Here is a 15,701-nt window from a genome sequence, read left to right as displayed (position 1 = left end):
TTATATAACTATTTATCTAATTACTTTTTATTTATATTGTGATTCGTTTAACGTAGCACTAATTCGTTTAAATTTTTTATTTACGAAGGCAACATTGTGCTCAAATTTAAGTACGCCCTCAGCATTTACCTGAATATTTTCGAAACGAGCGAAACAAAGTCTCCACGGTCGCCTACAGTGCCTTTCCGGTTCTACCATCGTACGAGTGCCCACATTAAATGTAATCAAATTCATGCGCTCTTTAATAATCTGTTAATTCCGTTACAGGACCATATTCTCGTGTACCGCCCTTCAGTGATACTTATTATATCGAGACAATTCTCCCCTCTGATGCTATATCCTTAATTCTTTTCCGCTTTACGAAATTCCGTACCGTATGTATTGGTAGTACCTCGATTATTTCATTCCAATCTGTGAGTCGTGCTCCTCAGACACCACAGCGAGAAAGAACCCTGTAGAGGGCTCGTAATCGAACTCAGTACCACAAATACATTTATAAGATACAATATCCAACAATATATTTCGGTATGAATTCGGTATTCAAATATATGATGAAAAAACCTCCGTTACAGTTAAACTTGGGGCCGACAAATTTCCGCGAATTTCCCAGTGGTGTAATCGACTTGTCTCTATAACAGTGGGGTCCCAACATATTCCTGACTGAAAACAAGGAAACTATTTAAGACCAGCATCATACGTGCCTACACTCCGTTTAGAATTGCCATTTATTGGTAACATATTTTACCTTTGATACAGTTTGTAATTTGTGAAGGTTTGGAATTAAATAAATTCCCTTCTTAACCGCTAAATTTTTTCGTCGCAGATAACCCTAGTGAAGTAAGCGCACACAAAACCCTTGGGATAATGTGTGGCTTGGGGAGCCCCAGCCCGCTCCCCAAAAAGCGTGGCGATCAACCATTTCAATATATCACCTCCGCATGTCCATAAAATTATTGAAAATGGCAAACCACGGAAATACATTTTCAGGACATTTGACAATAGAGTTCGAACTTTTATTAGTTTATTTATTTGTTTATTAATTTATTTACATATTTATTTATATATCTATTTATCTAATTATTTTTATTTATATTGTTATTCGTTTAACGTAGCACTAATTCGTTTAAATTTTTTATTTACGAAGGCAACATTGTGCTCAAATTTAAGTACGCCCTCAGCATTTACCTGAATATTTTCGAAACGAGCGAAACAAAGTCTCCACGGTCGCCTACAGTGCCTTTCCGGTTCTACCATCGTACGAGTGCCCACATTAAATGTAATCAAATTCATGCGTTCTTTAAGAATCTGTTAATTCCGTTACAGGACCATATTCTTGTGTACCGCCTTTCAGTGATACTGATTAAATCGCGACAATTCTCCCCTATGATGCTATATCCTTAATTCTTTTCCGCTTTACGAAATTCCGTACCGTATGTATTGGTAGTACCTCGATTATTTCATTCCAATCTGTGAGTCGTGCTCCTCAGACACCACAGCGAGGAAGAACCCTGTAGAGGGCTCGTAATCGAACTCAGTACCACAAATACATTTATAAGATACAATATCCAACAATATATTTCGGTATGAATTCGGTATTCAAATATATGATGAACTAACCTCCGTTACAGTTAAACTTGGGGCCGACAAATTTTCGCGAAATTCCCAATGTGTAATCGACTTGTCTCTATAGCAGTGGGGTCCTAACATATTCCTGACTGAGAGGAGGGAAACTAATTAAGACCAGCAACATACGTGCCTATACTCCGTTTTGAATTGCCATTTAGTGGTAACATATTTTACCTTTGATACAGTTGGTAATTTGTGAATGTTTGGATGTAAATGAATTCCCTTCTTAACGGCTAATTTTTTTCGTCCCAGATAACCCTAGAGAAGTAAGCGCACACAAAACTTTGGGGTAATGTGTGGCTTGGGGAGCCCCAGCCCGCTCCCCAAAAAGCGTGGCGATCAACCATTTCAATATATCACCTCCGCATGTCCATAAAATTATTGAAAATGGCAAACCACGGAAATACATTTTCAGGACATTTGACAATAGATTTCGAACTTTTATTACTTTATTTATTTTTTTATTAATGTATTTACTTATTTATTTATATATATATCTATTTATCTAATTATTTTTTATTTATATTGTGATTCGTTTAACGTAGCACTAATTCGTTTAAATTTTTTATTTACGAAGGCAACATTGTGCTCAAATTTAAGTACGCCCTCAGCATTTACATGAATATTTTCGAAACGAGCGAAACAAAGTCTCCACGGTCGCCTACAGTGCCTTTCCGGTTCTACCATCGTACGAGTGCCCACATTAAATGTAATCAAATTCATGCTTTCTTTAAAAATCTGTTAATTACGTTACAGGACCATATTCTCGTGTACCGCCTTTCAGTGATACTGATTAAATCGCGACAATTCTCCCCTATGATGCTATATCCTTAATTCTTTTCCGCTTTACGAAATTCCGTACCGTATGTATTGGTAGTACCTCGATTATTTCATTCCAATCTGTGAGTCGTGCTCCTCAGACACCACAGCGAGGAAGAACCCTGTAGAGGGCTCGTAATCGAACTCAGTACCACAAATACATTTATAAGATACAATATCCAACAATATATTTCGGTATGAATTCTATATTCAAATATATGATGAACTAACCTCCGATACAGTTAAACTTGGGGCCGACAAATTTTCGCGAAATTCCCAATGTGTAATCGACTTGTCTCTATAGCAGTGGGGTCCTACCATATTCCTGACTCAGAGGAGGGAAACTGATTAAGACCAGCAACATACGTGCCTATACTCCGTTTTGAATTGCCATTTAGTGTTAACATATTTTACCTTTGATACAGTTGGTAATTTGTGAATATTTGGATGTAAATGAATTCCCTTCTTAACGGCTAATTTTTTTCGTCCCAGATAACCCTAGAGAAGTAAGCGCACACAAAACCTTTGGGGTAATGTGTGGCTTGGGGAGCCCCAGCCCGCTCCCCAAAAAGCGTGGCGATCAACCATTTCAATATATCACCTCCGCATGTCCATAAAATTATTGAAAATGCAAACCACGGAAATACATTTTCAGGACATTTGACAATAGATTTCGAACTTTTATTAGTTTATTTATTTGTTTATTAATTTATTTATTTATATATCTATTTATCTAATTATTCTTTATTTATATTGTGATTCGTTTAACGTAGCACTAATTCGTTTAAATTTTTTATTTACGAAGGCAACATTGTGCTCAAATTTAAGTACGCCCTCAGCATTTACCTGAATATTTTCGAAACGAGCGAAACAAAGTCTCCACGGTCGCCTACAGTGCCTTTCCGCTTCTACCATCGTACGAGTGCCCACATTAAATATAATCGAATTCATGCTTTCTTTAAAAATCTGTTAATTCCGTTACAGGAACATATTCTCGTGTACCGCCTTTCAGTGATACTGATTAAATCGCGACAATTCTCCCCTATGATGCTATATCCTTAATTCTTTTCCGCTTTACGAAATTCCGTACCGTATGTATTGGTAGTACCTCGATTATTTCATTCCAATCTGTGAGTCGTGCTCTTCAGACACCACAGCGAGGAAGAACCCTGTAGAGGGCTCGTAATCGAACTCAGTACCACAAATACATTTATAAGATACAATATCCAACAATATATTTCGGTATGAATTCGGTATTCAAATATATGATGAACTAACCTCTGTTACAGTTAAACTTGGGGCCGACAAATTTTCGCGAAATTCCCAATGTGTAATCGACTTGTCTCTATAGCAGTGGGGTCCTAACATATTCCTGACTCAGAGGAGGGAAACTAATTAAGACCAGCAACATACGTGGCTATACTCCGTTTTGAATTGCCATTTAGTGGTAACATATTTTACCTTTGATACAGTTGGTAATTTGTGAATGTTTCGATGTAAATAAATTCCCTTCTTAACGGCTAATTTTTTTCGTCCCAGATAACCCTAGAGAAGTAAGCGCACACAAAACCTTTGGGGTAATGTGTGGCTTGGGGAGCCCCAGCCCGCTCCCCAAAAAGCGTGGCGATCAACCATTTCAATATATCACCTCCGCATGTCCATAAAATTATTGAAAATGGCAAACCACGGAAATTCATTTTCAGGACATTTGACAATAGATTTCGAACTTTTATTAGTTTATTTATTTGTTTATTAATTTATTTACTTATTTTTTTTATATATCTATTTATCTAATAATTTTTTATTTATATTGTGATTCGTTTAACGTAGCACTAATTCGTTAAAATTTTTTATTTACGAAGGCAACTTTGTGCTCAAATTTAAGTTCGCCCTCAGCATTTAGCTGAATATTTTCGAAACGAGCGAAACAAAGTCTCCACGGTCGCCTACAGTGCCCTTCCGGTTCTACCATCGTACGAGTGCCCACATTAAATGTAATCAAATTCATGCGCTCTTTAATAATCTGTTAATTCCGTTACAGGACCATATTCTCGTGTACCGCCCTTCAGTGATACTTATTATATCGAGACAATTCTCCCCTCTGATGCTATATCCTTAATTCTTTTCCGCTTTACGAAATTCCGTACCGTATGTATTGGTAGTACCTCGATTATTTCATTCCAATCTGTGAGTCGTGCTCCTCAGACACCACAGCGAGGAAGAACCCTGTAGAGGGCTCGTAATCGAACTCAGTACCACAAATACATTTATAAGATACAATATCCAACAATATATTTCGGTATGAATTCGGTATTCAAATATATGATGAAAAAACATCCGTTACAGTTAAACTTGGGGCCGACAAATTTCCGCGAATTTCCCAGTGGTGTAATCGACTTGTCTCTATAACAGTGGGGTCCCAACATATTCCTGACTGAAAACAAGGAAACTATTTAAGACCAGCATCATACGTGCCTACACTCCGTTTAGAATTGCCATTTAGTGGTAACATATTTTACCTTTGATACAGTTTGAAATTTGTGAAGGTTTGGAATTAAATAAATTCCCTTCTTAACCGCTAAATTTTTTCGTCCCAGATAACCCTAGTGAAGTAAGCGCACACAAAACCCTTGGGATAATGTGTGGCTTGGGGAGCCCCAGCCCGCTCCCCAAAAAGCGTGGCGATCAACCATTTCAATATATCACCTCCGCATGTCCATAAAATTATTGAAAATGGCAAACCACGGAAATACATTTTCAGGACATTTGACAATAGAGTTCGAACTTTTATTAGTTTATTTATTTGTTTATTAATTTATTTACTTATTTATTTATATATCTATTTATCTAATTATTTTTATTTATATTGTTATTCGTTTAACGTAGCACTAATTCGTTTAAATTTTTTATTTACGAAGGCAACATTGTGCTCAAATTTAAGTACGCCCTCAGCATTTACCTGAATATTTTCGAAACGAGCGAAACAAAGTCTCCACGGTCGCCTACAGTGCCTTTCCGGTTCTACCATCGTACGAGTGCCCACATTAAATGTAATCAAATTCATGCGTTCTTTAAGAATCTGTTAATTCCGTTACAGGACCATATTCTTGTGTACCGCCTCTCAGTGATACTGATTAAATCGCGACAATTCTCCCCTATGATGCTATATCCTTAATTCTTTTCCGCTTTACGAAATTCCGTACCGTATGTATTGGTAGTACCTCGATTATTTCATTCCAATCTGTGAGTCGTGCTCCTCAGACACCACAGCGAGGAAGAACCCTGTAGAGGGCTCGTAATCGAACTCAGTACCACAAATACATTTATAAGATACAATATCCAACAATATATTTCGGTATGAATTCGGTATTCAAATATATGATGAACTAACCTCCGTTACAGTTAAACTTGGGGCCGACAAATTTTCGCGAAATTCCCAATGTGTAATCGACTTGTCTCTATAGCAGTGGGGTCCTAACATATTCCTGACTGAGAGGAGGGAAACTAATTAAGACCAGCAACATACGTGCCTGTACTCCGTTTTGAATTGCCATTTAGTGGTAACATATTTTACCTTTGATACAGTTGGTAATTTGTGAATGTTTGGATGTAAATAAATTCCCTTCTTAACGGCTAATTTTTTTCGTCCCAGATAACCCTAGAGAAGTAAGCGCACACAAAATCTTCGGGGTAATGTGTGGCTTGGGGAGCCCCAGCCCGCTCCCCAAAAAGCGTGGCGATCAACCATTTCAATATATCACCTCCGCATGTCCATAAAATTATTGAAACTGGCAAACCACGGAAATACATTTTCAGGACATTTGACAATAGATTTCGAACTTTTATTACTTTATTTATTTTTTTATTTATTTATTTACTTATTTATTTATATATATATATATATTTATCTAATTATTTTTTATTTATATTGTGATTCGTTTAACGTAGCACTAATTCGTTTAAATTTTTTATTTACGAAGGCAACATTGTGCTCAAATTTAAGTACGCCCTCAGCATTTACCTGAATATTTTCGAAACGAGCGAAACAAAGTCTCCACGGTCGCCTACAGTGCCTTTCCGGTTCTACCATCGTACGAGTGCCCACATTAAATGTAATCAAATTCATGCTTTCTTTAAAAATCTGTTAATTACGTTACAGGACCATATTCTCGTGTACCGCCTTTCAGTGATACTGATTAAATCACGACAATTCTCCCCTATGATGCTATATCCTTAATTCTTTTCCGCTTTACGAAATTCCGTACCGTATGTATTGGTAGTACCTCGATTATTTCATTCCAATCTGTGAGTCGTGCTTCTCAGACACCACAGCGAGGAAGAACCCTGTAGAGGGCTCGTAATCGAACTCAGTACCACAAATACATTTATAAGATACAATATCCAACAATATATTTCGGTATGAATTCGGTATTCAAATATATGATGAACTAACCTCTGTTACAGTTAAACTTGGGGCCGACAGATTTTCGCGAAATTCCCAATGTGTAATCGACTTGTCTCTATAGCAGTGGGGTCCTAACATATTCCTGACTCAGAGGAGGGAAACTAATTAAGACCAGCAACATACGTGCCTATACTCCGTTTTGAATTGCCATTTAGTGGTAACATATTTTACCTTTGATACAGTTGGTAATTTGTGAATGTTTGGATGTAAATAAATTCCCTTCTTAACGGCTAATTTTTTTCGTCCCAGATAACCCTAGAGAAGTAAGCGCACACAAAACCTTTGGGGTAATGTGTGGCTTGGGGAGCCCCAGCCCGCTCCCCAAAAAGCGTGGCGATCAACCATTTCAATATATCACCTCCGCATGTCCATAAAATTATTGAAAATGGCAAACCACGGAAATTCATTTTCAGGACATTTGACAATAGATTTCGAACTTTTATTAGTTTATTTATTTGTTTATTAATTTATTTACTTATTTTTTTATATATCTATTTATCTAATAATTTTTTATTTATATTGTGATTCGTTTAACGTAGCACTAATTCGTTAAAATTTTTTATTTACGAAGGCAACTTTGTGCTCAAATTTAAGTTCGCCCTCAGCATTTAGCTGAATATTTTCGAAACGAGCGAAACAAAGTCTCCACGGTCGCCTACAGTGCCCTTCCGGTTCTACCATCGTACGAGTGCCCACATTAAATGTAATCAAATTCATGCGCTCTTTAATAATCTGTTAATTCCGTTACAGGACCATATTCTCGTGTACCGCCCTTCAGTGATACTTATTATATCGAGACAATTCTCCCCTCTGATGCTATATCCTTAATTCTTTTCCGCTTTGCGAAATTCCGTACCGTATGTATTGGTAGTACCTCGATTATTTCATTCCAATCTGTGAGTCGTGCTCCTCAGACACCACAGCGAGGAAGAACCCTGTAGAGGGCTCGTAATCGAACTCAGTACCACAAATACATTTATAAGATACAATATCCAACAATATATTTCGGTATGAATTCGGTATTCAAATATATGATGAAAAAACATCCGTTACAGTTAAACTTGGGGCCGACAAATTTCCGCGAATTTCCCAGTGGTGTAATCGACTTGTCTCTATAACAGTGGGGTCCCAACATATTCCTGACTGAAAACAAGGAAACTATTTAAGACCAGCATCATACGTGCCTACACTCCGTTTAGAATTGCCATTTAGTGGTAACATATTTTACCTTTGATACAGTTTGTAATTTGTGAAGGTTTGGAATTAAATAAATTCCCTTCTTAACCGCTAAATTTTTTCGTCCCAGATAACCCTAGTGAAGTAAGCGCACACAAAACCCTTGGGATAATGTGTGGCTTGGGGAGCCCCAGCCCGCTCCCCAAAAAGCGTGGCGATCAACCATTTCAATATATCACCTCCGCATGTCCATAAAATTATTGAAAATGGCAAACCACGGAAATACATTTTCAGGACATTTGACAATAGAGTTCGAACTTTTATTAGTTTATTTATTTGTTTATTAATTTATTTACTTATTTATTTATATATCTATTTATCTAATTATTTTTATTTATATTGTTATTCGTTTAACGTAGCACTAATTCGTTTAAATTTTTTATTTACGAAGGCAACATTGTGCTCAAATTTAAGTACGCCCTCAGCATTTACCTGAATATTTTCGAAACGAGCGAAACAAAGTCTCCACGGTCGCCTACAGTGCCTTTCCGGTTCTACCATCGTACGAGTGCCCACATTAAATGTAATCAAATTCATGCGTTCTTTAAGAATCTGTTAATTCCGTTACAGGACCATATTCTTGTGTACCGCCTTTCAGTGATACTGATTAAATCGCGACAATTCTCCCCTATGATGCTATATCCTTCATTCTTTTCCGCTTTACGAAATTCCGTACCGTATGTATTGGTAGTACCTCGATTATTTCATTCCAATCTGTGAGTCGTGCTCCTCAGACACCACAGCGAGGAAGAACCCTGTAGAGGGCTCGTAATCGAACTCAGTACCACAAATACATTTATAAGATACAATATCCAACAATATATTTCGGTATGAATTCGGTATTCAAATATATGATGAACTAACCTCCGTTACAGTTAAACTTGGGGCCGACAAATTTTCGCGAAATTCCCAATGTGTAATCGACTTGTCTCTATAGCAGTGGGGTCCTACCATATTCCTGACTCAGAGGAGGGAAACTAATTAAGACCAGCAACATACGTGCCTATACTCCGTTTTGAATTGCCATTTAGTGGTAACATATTTTACCTTTGATACAGTTGGTAATTTGTGAATGTTTGGATGTAAATGAATTCCCTTCTTAACGGCTAATTTTTTTCGTCCCAGATAACCCTAGAGAAGTAAGCGCACACAAAACCTTTGGGGTAATGTGTGGCTTGGGGAGCCCCAGCCCGCTCCCCAAAAAGCGTGGCGATCAACCATTTCAATATATCACCTCCGCATGTCCATAAAATTATTGAAAAAGACAAACCACGGAAATACATTTTCAGGACATTTGACAATAGATTTCGAACTTTTATTAGTTTATTTATCTGTTTATTAATTTATTTACTTATTTATTTATATAACTATTTATCTAATTACTTTTTATTTATATTGTGATTCGTTTAACGTAGCACTAATTCGTTTAAATTTTTTATTTACGAAGGCAACATTGTGCTCAAATTTAAGTACGCCCTCAGCATTTACCTGAATATTTTCGAAACGAGCGAAACAAAGTCTCCACGGTCGCCTACAGTGCCTTTCCGGTTCTACCATCGTACGAGTGCCCACATTAAATGTAATCAAATTCATGCGCTCTTTAATAATCTGTTAATTCCGTTACAGGACCATATTCTCGTGTACCGCCCTTCAGTGATACTTATTATATCGAGACAATTCTCCCCTCTGATGCTATATCCTTAATTCTTTTCCGCTTTACGAAATTCCGTACCGTATGTATTGGTAGTACCTCGATTATTTCATTCCAATCTGTGAGTCGTGCTCCTCAGACACCACAGCGAGAAAGAACCCTGTAGAGGGCTCGTAATCGAACTCAGTACCACAAATACATTTATAAGATACAATATCCAACAATATATTTCGGTATGAATTCGGTATTCAAATATATGATGAAAAAACCTCCGTTACAGTTAAACTTGGGGCCGACAAATTTCCGCGAATTTCCCAGTGGTGTAATCGACTTGTCTCTATAACAGTGGGGTCCCAACATATTCCTGACTGAAAACAAGGAAACTATTTAAGACCAGCATCATACGTGCCTACACTCCGTTTAGAATTGCCATTTATTGGTAACATATTTTACCTTTGATACAGTTTGTAATTTGTGAAGGTTTGGAATTAAATAAATTCCCTTCTTAACCGCTAAATTTTTTCGTCGCAGATAACCCTAGTGAAGTAAGCGCACACAAAACCCTTGGGATAATGTGTGGCTTGGGGAGCCCCAGCCCGCTCCCCAAAAAGCGTGGCGATCAACCATTTCAATATATCACCTCCGCATGTCCATAAAATTATTGAAAATGGCAAACCACGGAAATACATTTTCAGGACATTTGACAATAGAGTTCGAACTTTTATTAGTTTATTTATTTGTTTATTAATTTATTTACATATTTATTTATATATCTATTTATCTAATTATTTTTATTTATATTGTTATTCGTTTAACGTAGCACTAATTCGTTTAAATTTTTTATTTACGAAGGCAACATTGTGCTCAAATTTAAGTACGCCCTCAGCATTTACCTGAATATTTTCGAAACGAGCGAAACAAAGTCTCCACGGTCGCCTACAGTGCCTTTCCGGTTCTACCATCGTACGAGTGCCCACATTAAATGTAATCAAATTCATGCGTTCTTTAAGAATCTGTTAATTCCGTTACAGGACCATATTCTTGTGTACCGCCTTTCAGTGATACTGATTAAATCGCGACAATTCTCCCCTATGATGCTATATCCTTAATTCTTTTCCGCTTTACGAAATTCCGTACCGTATGTATTGGTAGTACCTCGATTATTTCATTCCAATCTGTGAGTCGTGCTCCTCAGACACCACAGCGAGGAAGAACCCTGTAGAGGGCTCGTAATCGAACTCAGTACCACAAATACATTTATAAGATACAATATCCAACAATATATTTCGGTATGAATTCGGTATTCAAATATATGATGAACTAACCTCCGTTACAGTTAAACTTGGGGCCGACAAATTTTCGCGAAATTCCCAATGTGTAATCGACTTGTCTCTATAGCAGTGGGGTCCTAACATATTCCTGACTGAGAGGAGGGAAACTAATTAAGACCAGCAACATACGTGCCTATACTCCGTTTTGAATTGCCATTTAGTGGTAACATATTTTACCTTTGATACAGTTGGTAATTTGTGAATGTTTGGATGTAAATGAATTCCCTTCTTAACGGCTAATTTTTTTCGTCCCAGATAACCCTAGAGAAGTAAGCGCACACAAAACTTTGGGGTAATGTGTGGCTTGGGGAGCCCCAGCCCGCTCCCCAAAAAGCGTGGCGATCAACCATTTCAATATATCACCTCCGCATGTCCATAAAATTATTGAAAATGGCAAACCACGGAAATACATTTTCAGGACATTTGACAATAGATTTCGAACTTTTATTACTTTATTTATTTTTTTATTAATGTATTTACTTATTTATTTATATATATATCTATTTATCTAATTATTTTTTATTTATATTGTGATTCGTTTAACGTAGCACTAATTCGTTTAAATTTTTTATTTACGAAGGCAACATTGTGCTCAAATTTAAGTACGCCCTCAGCATTTACATGAATATTTTCGAAACGAGCGAAACAAAGTCTCCACGGTCGCCTACAGTGCCTTTCCGGTTCTACCATCGTACGAGTGCCCACATTAAATGTAATCAAATTCATGCTTTCTTTAAAAATCTGTTAATTACGTTACAGGACCATATTCTCGTGTACCGCCTTTCAGTGATACTGATTAAATCGCGACAATTCTCCCCTATGATGCTATATCCTTAATTCTTTTCCGCTTTACGAAATTCCGTACCGTATGTATTGGTAGTACCTCGATTATTTCATTCCAATCTGTGAGTCGTGCTCCTCAGACACCACAGCGAGGAAGAACCCTGTAGAGGGCTCGTAATCGAACTCAGTACCACAAATACATTTATAAGATACAATATCCAACAATATATTTCGGTATGAATTCTATATTCAAATATATGATGAACTAACCTCCGATACAGTTAAACTTGGGGCCGACAAATTTTCGCGAAATTCCCAATGTGTAATCGACTTGTCTCTATAGCAGTGGGGTCCTACCATATTCCTGACTCAGAGGAGGGAAACTGATTAAGACCAGCAACATACGTGCCTATACTCCGTTTTGAATTGCCATTTAGTGTTAACATATTTTACCTTTGATACAGTTGGTAATTTGTGAATATTTGGATGTAAATGAATTCCCTTCTTAACGGCTAATTTTTTTCGTCCCAGATAACCCTAGAGAAGTAAGCGCACACAAAACCTTTGGGGTAATGTGTGGCTTGGGGAGCCCCAGCCCGCTCCCCAAAAAGCGTGGCGATCAACCATTTCAATATATCACCTCCGCATGTCCATAAAATTATTGAAAATGCAAACCACGGAAATACATTTTCAGGACATTTGACAATAGATTTCGAACTTTTATTAGTTTATTTATTTGTTTATTAATTTATTTATTTATATATCTATTTATCTAATTATTCTTTATTTATATTGTGATTCGTTTAACGTAGCACTAATTCGTTTAAATTTTTTATTTACGAAGGCAACATTGTGCTCAAATTTAAGTACGCCCTCAGCATTTACCTGAATATTTTCGAAACGAGCGAAACAAAGTCTCCACGGTCGCCTACAGTGCCTTTCCGCTTCTACCATCGTACGGGGGCTGTCACACAGGCTCGATCGAACGACTGCGATCGACCGACTAAGAAAACAAACCTACAGAGGGCAGTGGCACCAGTCACACAGCATCGATCGTCAGCGATCAACTACGAGCGATGAAGATCGACTGGTTTGTAAAAACAAACGTGTCCGTTTTTCAGTCGCAGTCGTTCGATAATGGCGGACGCAACATAGTCATCTGTTGGTGAAATCGAAACATTAATTTGCTTAGTGTATGAAAACAAAGTGGTGTATAATCCTAGACTCCCTGGATATAGTAATATGGAGACCGTGAATTTTGTATGGCATTCTATAGTGTGGAGAATTGGGACAAAAACTGGTAAGTAATTATTAGATTTATTACGATTATCTTATGAATAGTGTTATCTTAGATTATTTATTGATAAAATATATTATACGGAATAGAGTGGTAAAATGGGTTACACTAGGAGAAGTAGTAATTATCATTCTTGTAACTTAATTGAAGAAATGTTTGGAAAACATAAGCAGTGCTTTCCTAACCTCCATCTCGTACCTAATGAAATGAATACCATTGTTTGCTTTAATGACAAATAAGTGTAGGCCTATGCCATAAGTAGGCCTACTACATGTATATTTTCTTTGTCACAATATGCTGATTCATTGTTTCAGGAAAAAGTTGTGCCAAAACATGGCAAATTCTGAGGGCTGGATATCGAACTTGGAGAGATAACATCCTCCCTCTCCTCCCAGGTTCTGCTGTACAGAAAACATAAAATGGGTCTACTTCAATGCCCTCAACTTTCTGGAACTCTTCATTGCTGGAAGAAGGTACAATTCTGTAATATTTATTTTTAAAAGTAGGCCTACATTACAGACCAGTGTTCTAGTTGTGAAAGAGTGAGGGGAAGATTCAGTCTGTAGGCCATAAGTTCCACCCATCTGTTCATTAATTTATCAGATATAACTGAAAGTAATATAATATAATCTAACCTAGCAATCATCTTACTAAAATAATTATTGAAAGTAACAATTTCTTAAACAGAAGGCTTGTGTCCAGACTAAAATGTAGCTCCAATTTAGAAGAATTGCATTAATATGTTGTTCATTTTTTTCAGTTCTATAACAAACACATCTATGGAAGTGGCACCTGGTGTATGAGAGCCTTTTCACCAAGCTGAAATATAGGAGGAGGAAGCAGAAATATTTTGTGTTGGAGGGGTTTAACTCCTACAGTTCAGAAATTACTGAAGGGACTTCAACTTCCAGTCCAGTGGCTTCTGCTTCTACAAACAGCTCTGCAAGCAGTTAAAAATAAAAGAAACAGAAATGTGAAAGTGACAGTGATGTGTTAAGTGAATATTTAGAAAAGATACTGAAAACTGAAAAGAAAATATAATCAATGTTATTTTTAGTGTCTTCATGATGACATGGAAAGAATGAGTGAACTAGGTCGAAGGGTTTTCAAAGTTAAAATTCAGAAACTGTTGTATACAGTGTTAGACCAAGAAAGAATCTAATAAAATTTATGTTCTTGAGAAATGTTCTACTTTTTAAATTAAATCATTTTTTGTTATACTTATCTATCAATATTTATTGGAATACTCAGTGAGTTATGTGTATTAGCACCTGATGGGAAAGAACCTTAACTCCAATTTTTATTAATTATTAGCATTATTACAACATCTTAATTTGTATATTTTATGTGGTAGAACAGGTATGGTTTACAAGGAAAGGAGTTTTTGAAATACATGTAGTAGGTCCTTGCTGTGTGTATGTAGTAAGCAGTTGTAAAGCACAGGTGGTCTGAAACCAGACCAGCGTATTGAGACTTCCTTCTTACGGTATACTGTTGATCGCAACTGCAAACTCATTGCACTAGGTTTGTACAGCACAGGTGGTCTGAAACCAGACCAGCGTATTGAGACTTCCTTCTTACGGTATACTGTTGATCGCAACTGCAAACTCATTGCACTAGGTTTGTACAGCACAGGTGGTCTGAAACCAGACCAGTGTAAAGACATTAGTAGTTTTGTCCAGGAGCTGACTGCCTTCTTACAGAATACTGTTGATCACAAGTGCAAGCTCATTGCATTGGGTTTACTGCATCTGTGTTCAATGTTGCTTGCTATACTGCCATTCTGCGAGAATACACATCCTAAATACCTATTTGAAATTATCTACCTGTTCCAGTTTTGTATTCTCAACCTGACATTCAGTTCTATTTTATCTCCTCATTCCAAGTACTCTCCTGCCATTGTACCTGTCTGCACCAGCAATCACTACTTTCATGTCTGTTACCGTACTTATAATTTATTAATAACATATAGGCCTACAGAGGGCATCAAGGTAGACTGCTTATTTTATTTCTTGTGCTGTAGATCCATTAATATTAGATTGCACAGTTTCAATAGACCAAGTTGTTTGCATAGGACAAAATTCTTACTACAGTTATACCTGACAGAATCCTTCCCTGCCACCTTATAACTTTGTAACTTAGGTAGCCTTTATCTCCTCATTCCAAGTACTCTCCTGCCATTGTACCTGTCTGCACCAGCAATCACTACTTTCATGACTGTTACCGTACTTATAATTTATTAATAACATATAGGCCTACAGAGGGCATCAAGGTAGACTGATTATTTTATTTCTTGTACTGTAGATCCATTAATATTAGATTGCACAGTTTCAATAGACCAAGTTGTTTGCATAGGACAAAATTCTTACTACTGTTATACCTGACAGAATCCCTCCCTGCCACCTTATAACTTTGTAACTTAGGTAGCCTTTATCTCCTCATTCCAAGTACTCTCCTGCCATTGTACCTGTCTGGACCAGCGATCACTACTTT

The 15,701-nt window shown here is 37.0% G+C and overlaps 1 protein-coding gene and 1 long non-coding RNA gene across 4 annotated transcripts in view; both read left to right on the top strand.

Moving 5' to 3' along the window:
- LOC136876128 (pleckstrin homology domain-containing family G member 5) overlaps positions 1-15,701 on the top strand; it is a 1,197,778-nt gene that overhangs the window by 885,735 nt on the left and 296,342 nt on the right. The window lies entirely within an intron of this gene.
- Positions 12,917-14,428, top strand: LOC137501191 (uncharacterized). Its single transcript, XR_011018399.1, has 3 exons — positions 12,917-13,211; positions 13,523-13,681; positions 13,969-14,428. It is a non-coding gene; the product is annotated as an uncharacterized lncRNA (long non-coding RNA).

The sequence above is a fragment of the Anabrus simplex genome, chromosome 6, assembly GCF_040414725.1.
Source record: "Anabrus simplex isolate iqAnaSimp1 chromosome 6, ASM4041472v1, whole genome shotgun sequence".
NCBI classification, from domain to species: Eukaryota; Metazoa; Arthropoda; class Insecta; order Orthoptera; family Tettigoniidae; genus Anabrus; species Anabrus simplex.
This window is presented reverse-complemented; position numbering and strand designations above follow the sequence as displayed.